We start from the raw sequence: 13376 nt of genomic DNA on the forward strand, positions 1-13376 counted from the left end.
GATAACAATTAAATCAGCTTAATTATACTCAGTTGAGCAGAGCTCACAGAGTATATTAAGTTTGATTGGATAACGGTTGGTTGTACATATATAAAGGAATCGAGATAGATATAGACTTCCATATATCAAAATAATCAGGATCGAAAAAAAATTTGATTGAGCCATGTCCGTCCTTCCGTCCGTCCGTCCGTTAACACGATAACTTGAGCAAATTTTGAGGTATCTTGATGAAATTTGGTATGTGGGTTCCTGAGCACTCATCTCAGATCTCTATTTAAAATGAACGATATCGGACTATAACCACGCCCACTTTTTCGATATCGAAAGTTTCGAAAAACCGAAAAATTGCGATAATTCATTACAAAAGAGAGATAAAGCGACGAAACTTGGTAGATGAGTTGAACTTATGACGCAGAATAGAAAATTAGTAAAATTTTGGACAATGGCCGTGGCAGCGCCCACTTTTAAAAGAAGGTAATTTAAAACTTTTGCAAGCTGTAATTTGGCAGTCGTTAAAGATATCATGATGAAATTTGGCAGGAACGTTACTCCTATTACTATATGTACGCTTAATAAAAATTAGCAAAATCGGAGAAGGACCACGCCCACTTTTAAAAAAAAAATTTTTTTTAAGTAAAATTTTAACAAAAAATGTAATATCTTTACAGTATATAAGTAAATTATGTCAACATTCAATTCCAGTAATGATATAGTGCAACAAAATACAAAAATAAAAGAAAATTTCAAAATGGGCGTGGCTCCGCCCTTTTTCATTTAATTTGTCTAGGATGTTTTTAACGCCATAGGTCGAACAAAAATTAACCAATCCTTTTGAAATTTGGTAGGGGCATAGATTTTATGACGTTAACTCTTTTCTGTGAAAATGGGCGAAATCGGTTGATGCCACGCCCAGTTTTTATACACAGTCGTCCGTCTGTACTTCCGCATGGCCGTTAACACGATAACTTGAGCAAAAATCGACATATCTTTAATGAACTTAGTTCACGTGCTTACTTGAACTCACTTTATCTTGGTATGAAAAATGAACGAAATCCGACTATGACCACGCCCACTTTTTCGATATCGAAAATTACGAAAAATGAAAAAAAAATGCCATAATTCTATACCAAATACGAAAAAAGGGATGAAACATGGTAAGGTAATTGGATTGTTTTATTGAAGCGAAATATAACTTTAGAAAAAACTTTATAAAATGGTTGTGACACCTACATATTAAGTACAAGAAAATGAAAAAGTTCTGCATTGCGAAATAAAAACCCTTAAAATCTTGGCAGGTATTACATATATAAATAAATTAGCGGAATCCAACAGACGATGTTCTGGGTCACCCTGGTCCACATTTTGGTCTATATCTGGAAAACGCCTTCACATATACAACTACCACCACTTCCTTTTAAAACTCTCATTAATACGTTTAATTTGATACCCATATAGTACAAACTCATTCTAGAGTCACCCCTGGTCCACCTTTATGGCGATATCTCGAAAAGGCGTCCACCTATAGAACTAAGGCCCAGTCCCTTTTAAAATACTTATTAAATCCTTTCGTTTGATACCCATATTGCACAAACGAATTCTAGAGTCACCCCTAGCCCACCTATATGGCGATATCTCGAAACGGCGTCCACCTATGGAACTAAGGATTACTCCCTTTTAAAATACTCATTAACACCTTTCTTTTGATACCCATATTGTACAAACAAATTCTAGAATCACCCCTGGTCCACCTTTATGGCGATATTTCGAAAATGCGAGCACCTATAAAACAACCACCACTCCCTTTTAAAACCCTCATTAATACCTTTAATTTGATACCCATATCGTACAAACACATTCTAGAATCACCCCTGGTCCACCTTTATGGCGATATTTCGAAACGGCGTCCACCTATAGAACTAAGGCCCACTCCCTTTTGAAACCCTCATTAATACCTTTAATTTGATAACGGCGTCCACCTATAGAACTAAGGCCCACTCCCTTTTGAAACCCTCATTAATACCTTTAATTTGATACCCATATCGTACAAACAAATTCTAGAGTCACCCCTGGTCCACCTTTATGGCGATATTTCGAAAATTCGACCACCTATACAACAACCACCACTCCCTTTTAAAACCCCCATTAATGCCTTTAATTTGATACCCATATCGTACAAACACATTCTAGAGTCACCCTTGGTCCACCTTTATGGCGATATTTCGAAACGGCGTCCACCTATAGAACTAAGGCCCACTCCCTTTTAAACTACTCATTAACACCTTTCGTTTGATGCCCATATTGTACAAACAAATTCTAGGGTCACCCCTGGTCCACCTTTCTGGCGATATCTCGAAACGGCGTCCACCTTTGGGACTAAGTATTACTCCCTTTTAAAATACTTATTAACACCTTTCTTTTGATAGCCATATTGAACAAACAAATTCTAGGGTCACCCCTGGTCCACCTTTATGGCGATATCTCGAAACGGCGTCCACCTATGGAACTAAGGATTATTCCCTTTTAAAATACTCATTAGCACATTTTATTTGATACCCATATCGTACAAACACGTTCTAGAGTCAACCCTGTTCCACCTTTATGGCGATATTTCGAAACGGCATCCACCTATAGAACTAAGGCCCACTCCCCTTTAAAATACTGATTAACACCATTCGTTTGATGGTCATATTGTACAAACAAATTCTAGGGTCACCCCTGTGCCACCTTTGTGGTGATATCTGGAAACGGCGTCCACCTATTGAACTAAGGATTACACCCTTTTAAAATACTCATTAAGACCTTTAATTTGATACCCATATCGTACAAACGCATTCTAGAGTCAACCCTGATCCACCTTTATGGCTATATCCCTAAATGGCGTCCACTTATAAAACTATGTCCCACTCCCTCATAAAATACTCTTTAATGCCTTTCATTTGATATACATGTCATACAAACACATTACAGGGTTTCCCTCGGTTCATTTTCTTACATGGTTATTTTCCCTTATGTTGTCACCATAGCTCTCAACTGAATATGTAATGTTCGGTTACACCCGAACTTAACCTTCCTTACTTGTTAGTATTGAAGATGGAACAAAACCTAAAAAAGTATATCAAAAGAGAAAACAACGCATTCGCAATATTCTTGATAAAAAGACAGAGTGTACAAAAATTGAAGTTTTGAGAAATTTAGCATATTCCACTTCGCTATGCTAACGCGTCCGTAATTTATTTGTAACTTTAGATGCTTCCATATATTTATGGTTGTTAAAATGTAACTTTGAAATAAATTTAGTTTGTTTAGCAAATCCGAAATTATGTTAATTTATAATAAAATAATAAATTTGTGTCTTTAATTTGAAATTAATGAAAGCAATTTTCTGTTGTTCCCGAAAATTCAACGTGCCAGTAATGTGCATGTATGTATGAATATGCAACCATAATAATAAAACACTGCCTTAAAATTTTATTTTTGGAGTTTTGCTTTAAATATACCAATTTCGACATTTTTCGGCCTTTTTCGGTCATTTTCCTTTTTTCGACATTTTTTAATTCGATAAAAAAAGATTTCTGTATAATGAGGTTTTTAACGATTCGGCCTTTTGTGATTCAACATTTTATTTTTCGACATATCGTACGGATCCCCAATTTCCTTTCTGCGAACACTTTACGCAACAAAAATTGCCCGTATGTCCCTTAACACCCAATATATACGATCTTGCTTCAGCATCACAAACAAAAGAGCGACAGTGAATTGAATAATGCTTGCCATTGAAATCTAAACCTTGTTCCATTAAGTACAAAACGTTGCAAGTATATATTTGGGCACCGTGCTTTGCTATTTCCACATTCAGAAACTGCGACCATAACAACCGTCCCCATTCACGTTTATTAAAATGGGCTATGCCTGCATTTTGGAACTTTTTGCTAGTGGAAGACCATCAATATTTATGCTGAGGTGGATTTCAGAAGATATAAACGATTTTCTCATTAAAAAATATGAAAGGGAATCTTCAACACCGTAGTGGAAATATTCTCCTGACACCATTTTTTTAACTGACGGTATCTTTTCAATGTTCTGCCATCTTTAGGAATGCCAGTAATATATCTCTGAAGTATTCCTAACAAACCATTAGTTGCAGCAGTGGAAATATTAAAATGGACGGCCCATCTGGCTAGCTCTTCTCGTATAACACTTTCCGTTTCACTTTCTGCATCAATGTCAGATTCCGGAAAGTCGCAATCCACACTTTCTGAATCACTTCGATCATAAATAACACCAGGCATGCTTAACCAACGAAACGATATCATTTCGTTACGATAATCAACGTTAATAAACGAAACGAAGTCATTTAACGTTAATTTGACGATCTTAACGTTAATAAATGAAACGAAATGACTTCGTTTCGTTTATTAACGTTGATTATCGTAACGAAATGATATCGTTTCGTTGGTTAAGCATGCCTGAATAACACTATTGGAAATAGAAGGGCCTTCGCCTAAGGTGGCGCCTACTCCTGAACTTTCTATTATTCCCTGTGCCACTGTTGTGCCACTTTCAGTAAGCAAATTTATTATTTGCCTCACTTCACTTTTAACTCGTTTAGATTTATGCATAATGTAGTACAATATCACTTAATATTATTAAAATGTATAAATACTTCCTTTTTTCACTTTATGTCCAACTTCACTCAATAAAATCGCTTGTTTACATTTCCAGAAGTTATGTTATTATGTTAACTTTTAATTATTGTTGCTTTCTACTATAGGTTAGGTTAGGTTGAACTGCCCGGTCCATGAGGACCTCACATAGACTGAATAAGTCCGTAGTGTTACCAGAAGTTTGTTCTAATGACCAAACTGAAAAACCCTATCAAAAATCAAGGCCTATGTTATAAAATAACTCCGTAATCTTGGCAAATACTAGAAGCTTCCTAGAATTTAAGCCACTTGCTGCTTCAAGATCTGACAGCTGTATCACTCCTAATGGCTGGAGTCTTAACCTGGCAAGCGCAGGGCAAGAGCACAGAACGTGCTCCATCGTTTCCTCCTCCAGCCCGCACTTCCTACATCTGCTATCACTGACCAAGCCTTATTTAAAGGCATGTGACGCCAGAAGGCAGTGTACAGTCAGAATACCCGTCATGAGTCTACAGTCCTCTCTTTTTAATGATAGAAGCAACTTTGTTAATCTAAGGTTGTAAGACCTGCACATAATCCTCAACACTTTACAGCCCCGCACTTGAACCCACGTCTTACCCGCTTCGTCGATCATGTGCACCTCTCGCCTTCGCTTAATTTCGCCCAGTCTAATTGGGACGTCTACGGAGCAAGCTTCAAGGGATGCGCCCTTGTTAGCTAATTCATCCGCTTTTTCATTCCCATCTATTCCCATATGCCTTGGCACCCAATATAGATGTATGCTTCTCCCTCTCCCGATTCTCTCCAGTGACTGATTATACTCTAACACGCATTTAGATGCTGTGGTATGCGAGATTATTGCCTTAATTGCTGCTTGACTGTCAATATTAAAGTTAACACGATTACAGCTTGGGCTATTTTCTTCCGGGTTTCTACTGCTTTGGTTACGGCTACTATTTCCGCTTGGAAAACGCAACAGTAATCCGGCAGCCTGTAAGATCTGTTTATTTCCGGATCATCACAGTATACCGCAGACCCCACTCCTTCCACTTCTTTTGAACCATCTGTGTACACATGTATCGCTTTGTACGCCATTTCAGCACACTTGCCAACCGTCCACCTCTATTGCGGCCTTAAGGCCGGCCTCGAAGCGCAGATATGGAATCAGGTAGTCTGTTCCTCTTGTGATTGATGACGCTATACTACTATGGCCGTATGGTCGGCGCTCAATTTGCCCCGAGGCACCGAGCCTGGTTGCAGTTGTTAACGCTATGTTCTTGCTACCAGGTCTACAGGTGGAATGTGCAGAATGGCATACAGTGCAGCTGTCGGTGTTTTTTTCAGGGCTCCCGTAATGCTAAGCATTGGTAGTCTGCATACCCCTCTAATTATTTGAGGTAGGTTGCTTTTTGTGTGGCTTTCCACCAAACAAGAACTCCATAGTATAGGATAGGGCTTACAATCGCTGTAAAAACCCAATGAGAAAGAGAAGGCGATAAGCCACACGTACACCCCAGCATCCTTTTACATGCATAAAGTGCCGTTGAAGCCTTCTTCACCCTCTCCTCCACGTTGAGCTTGCATGACATCTTACTGTTTAGGATGATTCTTGGATGCTTTGTGCAATGTTTCTCCTGTAGAGTCACCACTCCTAACTTAGGCCTGATCCTATTTGGGACCGTGTACCTCTTTGTAAACAAGACCATATCCGCCTTATCCGCGTTAACTTTCAACCCGACATTTGATGCCCAGGTATGAATATCCCGAAGCGCCATCAAAGAGCTAATCGTTGGAAGGCACTTTCCACTAATGAAAATTGCAACGTCATCCGCGTAAGCCGTAAGTTTTACGGGTCCCTCATCAAATCGCCTGAGCCGTTGGATGATGACCAGCGTCCACAGCAGAGGTGATAGCACCCCTCCCTGCGGCTTTTCCCTGTCAACTGATTTCGTGGCCTCGTACAATCCCCATTGTGATTTAATCTTCCTGCAATTTAACATGAAGCCAATCCATCTGATTAAGGCTGAATGTACTTTAATGTAATTAAGACCATCCATAATCGCCCATTTAGAGACATTATTGAAAGCCCCGGCAATGTCTAAGAAGACTCCTAGATCATATTCCTTATATTCCAGGGCTTTCTCTACACTTATTACCACCTTACGCAATGCGATGTCTACCGACTTGCCTTTGGTGTACGCATGTTGTGTTGTGGAGTGCAACTTTTCATCCACGTTGGAATTTATGTACACATCTATCAGCCTCTCAAAGGTTTTGAGCAGAAATGATGTTAAGCTAATGGGTCTATAATCTTTGGCATACACGTGACCGATCTTTCCCGCCTTTGGTAGGAAAGCTACATGAGCAGTTCTCCAAGAGTGCGGTACATGATTATGTCTTATGCATCCATCGAATATTATTTTAAGCCATTCCGCGACCGCTCTACTTGAGACTTGTGGCATGGCCGGGAATATACCACCGGGGCCCGGCGATTTAACTTACAAAACGTCTTCACTGCGCACTCGATCTTGGTATCGGACACCAAGCCCGGCACTACCCGCTCCGTGATCGAAGTATGAGTGCTGTCTGCTGGCTCTTCTAAACCATCTCCCGATGGGAAATATGTATCGAGAAACAACTCAAGGGATTCCTCACTATTACGCGACCATTCCCCGTTCTCTTTCATTACTAGTTCCTGGACTATATTTCCCTTTGCTACGACTTTTCTCAACCGTGCTGTTTCGCTGGAGCACTCTATGTCCGTACATAAACTTTTCCATGAGATTCCATTCGCCCTGGAAATTTCACGTTTGTAGATCCTCAGTAGATCCCTGTAGGTACTCGTCCCGACACGCTTCACTTTGCGCGGTCTTTGCTAGCTTAAACATTTCTTTTAACTTTTTTCTTAGAAGACTCAGCTCATTGCTCCACCATGGCGGCTTTGCTTTTCCTCTGAATCTTCTTAGAGGGCAAGCTTTGTTATACGCAGTCATAAGCGTCGCAGTTAGGAATTCATTAGACTCCTCCAGTTCTTCCACATTGGCAACTCTTTGGGTGGTCCGAGTTTTGTTTCTACCTGTTTCTGAAATTAGTCCAGTGTTTTGACCTAGGGTTTCTAAAGGTTCCTCCCTTCAATTAATATTTGATTTTAGCGACCTTTATACGTTTAAATGTAAATTTTTTTATTTTGCCGGCTCTAGGTCAAAAGTAACACAACGATTTGGTTTTTTAATTTCCCAATATATTTCTATCACCTTCGGAGATCTTCTTCAGGGGGATACAACAATAATACACAATTCAGATTAGTTTGTAATAACTAACAACAATAACTAAATAAACAATTCTACGTATATAATCACATTCATATTTATATACATACATACATTTATATTTTTATTTTGCTAATCTCCGTCCGTTCGGTTCGCCATGTAGCTTTGAACTAATTTTCCACGATTCTAGCAGGTCTCTCTGCAGCCGTCTTTGTCTATTTTATAGTTAAGTCTCTTGTTTATTGGTGTGTTTGTTATGTGGAGCATTTCTAAAGTAAAGCGTTTTTTGTAATGTTGCTCCGTTTGAAGTATACTCACTGCTTCGAAATCTGGTTGATGGCCGCTCTCTGCACAGTGGGCCGCTCTCTGCACAGTGGGCCGCAAGTGCAGTTTTTTGCGTGATACTAGCTGTTCTGCATTTTATATCAGATCGGTGGCCTGATATCCTCGTTTTCAATTTATTCTTAGTTGTACCTACATACTGTTTGTTACATTTATCGTTTTCATTTCCAGCGCATGTAATTTTGTATACAATGTTGTTTTTGTGTAATAATGCTACTTTACTTTTCATGTTGTTGTAGAAAATATTCGTCGTATAGGCTGGTTTATGTGCAATTTTGATGTTCTCCTTGTCATATATGTCGGAACCTTTTAATCTGTCGGAGAAGCCTGGTATATATAACATCGATTTGTACTTTGTTGTTGTTTTTTCTCCGTTTATGGGTATTTTTATTTCACTGTAAGCTTTTATCATTCTCCATATAATTCCATGAGGGAAGCCATTCATTTTTAGTATATTTGCTATTTTTCGTTTGTTTTCTGGGTGGAACAGTGCATCACTCGTATCCAACACCTTCCCAATAAAGTTTTTGGCTGTATTTATAATCATGCTTCTCGGATGTTTGGATTTGTAGCTCATTATCCGTCCTGATGATGTAGGCTTTTGGTACCAATCTACTTTTATTTGGTTACCTCTCTTACATACGAGACAATCCAGGAAGGATAATCTGTTTTCAGTCTCTAGCTCCATCGTAAATTGTATATATTTATGATGTGTGTTTAGGGTTTTCATTGCTTTTTCTAGTTCGTCCTCTCTTACTATGGCAAACACATCATCTACGTACTTACTAAGTAGTCTCGTGTTTGCCAATTTCTTCAATATTTCTTCCATGATGATGTCGGCTACTATCGGTGATGCTGGAGATCCCATTGGAAGCCCTCTTAACTGCGTATAAATAATTTCTTCATACTTAAAATATCTATTCTCTGTGATAAAAAAGGTCAATATTTCCATAAAGAGCTTTTTTGGTATATCTGTGTATTGTTTTATGTCATCCCACTTTGTCATTATAGTCCCTATAGCTAAATCCGTTGGTACACTTGGACGCTTGGTACACTACATCAAACGACACAAGACGTTCATCATCACATATACAGAAGTTGTTTATGTTATTTTTGAACTCTATTGCACTTTTAACATTAAATTTTGATTCGTAAGTCAGATTTTTTAAAACGTTGGTCAAGGTTCCTCCCTTCTCTACCCTCTTTAGGGGGATGCTGAAGCTGATATACGCATGGTCGGAGAAGGATGGTCTATCAAGAACCATCCAATCATACCTTGATATATCACGTTCGGAGCTCAGTGTAATATCTAAACAAATAGAGATTCACCTCTCTCGTTCGTATCTGATCCTCCCCGTGCATTGTGATGCGCATTTGCATCCGCGCTTATAACCAACCGCCCTTTGCGCACTTCGTCCTGTACTAGCCTCTTGCACTCCATCGGTGGAACCTCCGCAGCACGGGCCATGTAGCAGGATACCAGGATAAGCGCCCGTTTATTCCTTTGCTCAGCGGCCACCACTACGAGGTCCTCAGTAGTATAATTAGGCAGCATATATGAATGCAGTTGTTTCCTTACCATTACTACAGCTCGCACTCGTCCTACCGTTTGCGCATAGTAAACGCCAAATCCGCGCGCGCTAAGTCCAGAAACCTTTCTTCCCGATGAGAGCCACGGCTCCTGAATCAGCGCCACGTCAAACGACGCCACTTTACTGTGTTGGAGGTTTATCTGTAGGACTCGCAGCACCATTGGGCTTTTGTTCCCCTCCGGCACCTTCGTCGGGACGTCGTCGTCCTCCCCTTGCCCTTTTGGTTTAGAGTGTTCGAAGCCCCCTTCAGCCTCTTGTAACTGTTGTGCCGGGTGTTCCTCTGTGCGACTCACAGCACTATCTGGCTGTTGGTCCTCTTCTAACACCTTCGTGGTGACGTCGGTTACCTCCATCTCTTTCTTTTCCCTTAGGCTTTTGAGGTCCTTTTCGACATCGCCCACTTCCAGCGTGTTAGGATTTTTATCCTCGGGACTTCTTTTCCTGAGTCGTATATAAATTTTGCCTGTACCAAAGGACATTTTTCCAAGCTGCGTGTACAATATATCCTCCGCCTGCTTGTTTATTTGGAAGATGTAGAAATGACCTTCGTCAGCAGGCCGAGATACAGTAAGGACCTTCCAATCCTGTGTCGGTATGTCGGATTTCTGATTTCTACTATAAATTGTTAAAGAACTTTGTACCAAAAAGATATTTCTTGTATTCAAAGAAAAAATCACTTCATATTCCAATTCAATACATCAGAAATTTTCATATTTTCATATTCTTGTAACATACGTATCAACAACTTTCTAATATAAAAAAAATATATCCTTTGTGATAAAATAAATTTTATTGTGGGTTTTTAAATACATATATATGTTTATTTCGTAAAAAACTTATTTCGCGCGTCAGTCCAGCTCAACTTCGATCTGTGCACTATCACAGGTTAAACTCTTACCTATACAGAATCAACCCTGATACAAAATGTATGTCCTGCTTGTAATGTGGAACCAACACCTCTAACACCCCTATCACTATGGTCCACCCCAGTTGAAACAGCAAATTTCCTTGGACTCCCGTTAGAGGACATTTATGACAATTTGTGATCGGTCGCACTTATTGGATGCTTCGCCCCATCTACTACACCAATAATATCACTGCGGACGCACATGTTATTTATAGTACGTTGTCTTAGTTTACCTGTGAACATTCTCCCTCGAATACTTGCTGAGGAAAGCATACGGCAAGATGCACCCTGGGTAAAAATTTGAAAAAGCTATCACTCAGAGCGGGCTTAGAACCACTAACCGATTTTCTCCTGCTTTCCTTAAAGTCTTCACTTCTTTGTTGCTTAGTAAGCTAGTCGATAAAGATCTTAAACTATATGTGGATCGCGCTCAAGGCTCTACCACACATGATCTTTACCCTTACTTGGCTCCCATGAGCGTTACATATTTTGACGACGAACATTCAGCATATGCCATTAGCTTAGTTCTCCGTGCGAGAGGTTGTCTCTTGAACCTTAGTGCAAGATCTTATAAGAACGTAACAACTGCAATATGTCCAGTATGTAACCTAGGCGATGATGAAAGTGTTCACCATTTTATCGGTGTTTGTCCAGCCTACAATTATTACCGGTTGGCTAGTTTTGGTGAAAATGTTTTGGACCTGGCAAGTGTGGTAAGCATTAAATGGTAGAGATTATGTTAATTTGTTTAAGTATTTGCAAACCAGCTTAAAGTATAGAGATCTTATTTTAAATGAATTTTCATAAGCTCTTTATGTGAAATAAGCTTAGTTAATTATAGTGTGGCACTCAACACGTTTGTTACTGCCATAATTTTAATTTATTTTAAACTATTTTTAAGTCTTTAATGTTTATTCATTATTTTACAAATGTATGATCTTTTGAATGGTTGAAAATAAATATACTAATACTACTATTACTACAATAACATCATTACATCAAAAACATTGATACCGGGATGGAAAAAAAGCACCAAAAAAAATACAAAAACAAATTTCTAAAAACGTACAGCAATTTGGGATTCGATTTTAACGAAATTGGTTTATAAACAAAACTAAAATTGAAATACCAGAAGAGTACCGTTGGTTACTTTCGTTAGGCACAAAATTTGCTCTAGCAGTCACCAAAAATAGTTTTTCACCATTACTTATCATCGAAGAACTGGAGCAAGATGTTCAGAAATCGAAGATGACGGAACCAAAGATAATGCAAATGATGAAGAGAAATGCCTGTGAAGAATATATGTAAATTAATTACCAAGTTACAGAAAAGTACATAAAACGATACAAAAAGACAATTTTAAACGAAATGCTTAAAATAAACGAAATCGATATTAAAGATAAATTTCACTTGTCCAATGTAGCATCCATCGCACCGAACTATACGGTCTTCCCAAAATACACAAAGACAACATGCCACTTAGACCAATCGCAACATCAACAAATGTACCATGTTACAACTTATCCAAACATATCGGGGCTATACTCAAATATATAGTTTCTGGCGAATATAATATTAAAAATTCATTCCAATTAAAAGACAAACTTAAAAACATCCATATAGAAGACGACGAAATTCTTAATTCATTTGTAGTTTCACTGTTCGCAAACATCCCGATACACCTTGCAATACAGAAAATAATGAAAAAGTGGTCAAAGTTGGAAAAACATAAAAAAATTCAAATAAACGATTTCAAAATATGCTCGAATTTTGTCTGAGAGAAACCAATTATTTCATGTAAAACTTAAAAATATATCAACAAATATACGGCATGCCCATGGGTAAACAACTAACTCTCACAATTGTAAAGGTTTACAAGTAGGATATATAGCAGCACGCACACACACAGCCACGCTCACCTTAAAAAATGCTTGTTCTTGTCGTTTTTTTTGTGGATGCTATTTGGCACTGTTGTACTTCTTAGGTAAAAAAAAGTGTAGTAGCTGCTAACGAAAACTGCACAAAAACTTAATTGTAAATTACAAAGAAATACCCTTATTTACTTTCAAACGAGCACTCAATTACATCACTTTTTAAAATCCATCCGTTTTGGACGATTTTAGTTATCAAATTGTGATACTTTATTACAGGGGACGATTGCTAAATCACGACTAAAACCGTCGGGAGAGGACTTAATAGACGCGTTTTGGCCACGGTTTCAATAATCCGAACACGTTTTCGCCTTTGGATTATCGATACCAGGACAAATCGCGTATTTTCATACCTCTCTCAACATTTTTGAACGGGTTATTGTAGTCGACCACGGTTGCAAACTGTTTTTCGCGGAGAACTTTTGAATGGGTAGAAGAGCTTAGCACCCGTGTTTATATCCTTAATGCTGGAATAACTACGCGTCCTCAGATACCCCAAATGAAGACTGTTGTATAATTTTCTGTAGGACCCATATAAGTGCACTTTACATTTTCATACTAAATTCGTTCAAAAAAAATTACCATCACAGCAACCCATATCTCATATTCCGTTCCTTTTTTGTTTCCCTGCGACGCTTTCGACGACAGCAACCACGGTAATTTTGACACTTCGTTCAGTGTCAAACTCATGT

At 38.7% G+C, this 13376-nt stretch overlaps 1 protein-coding gene across 1 annotated transcript in view; it reads left to right on the top strand.

Annotated features, from left to right (window-relative positions):
• LOC137250075 (WSCD family member CG9164) overlaps positions 1-13376 on the top strand; it is a 662201-nt gene that overhangs the window by 345427 nt on the left and 303398 nt on the right.

Source organism: Eurosta solidaginis, chromosome 4 (genome assembly GCF_040869045.1).
Source record: "Eurosta solidaginis isolate ZX-2024a chromosome 4, ASM4086904v1, whole genome shotgun sequence".
NCBI classification, from domain to species: Eukaryota; Metazoa; Arthropoda; class Insecta; order Diptera; family Tephritidae; genus Eurosta; species Eurosta solidaginis.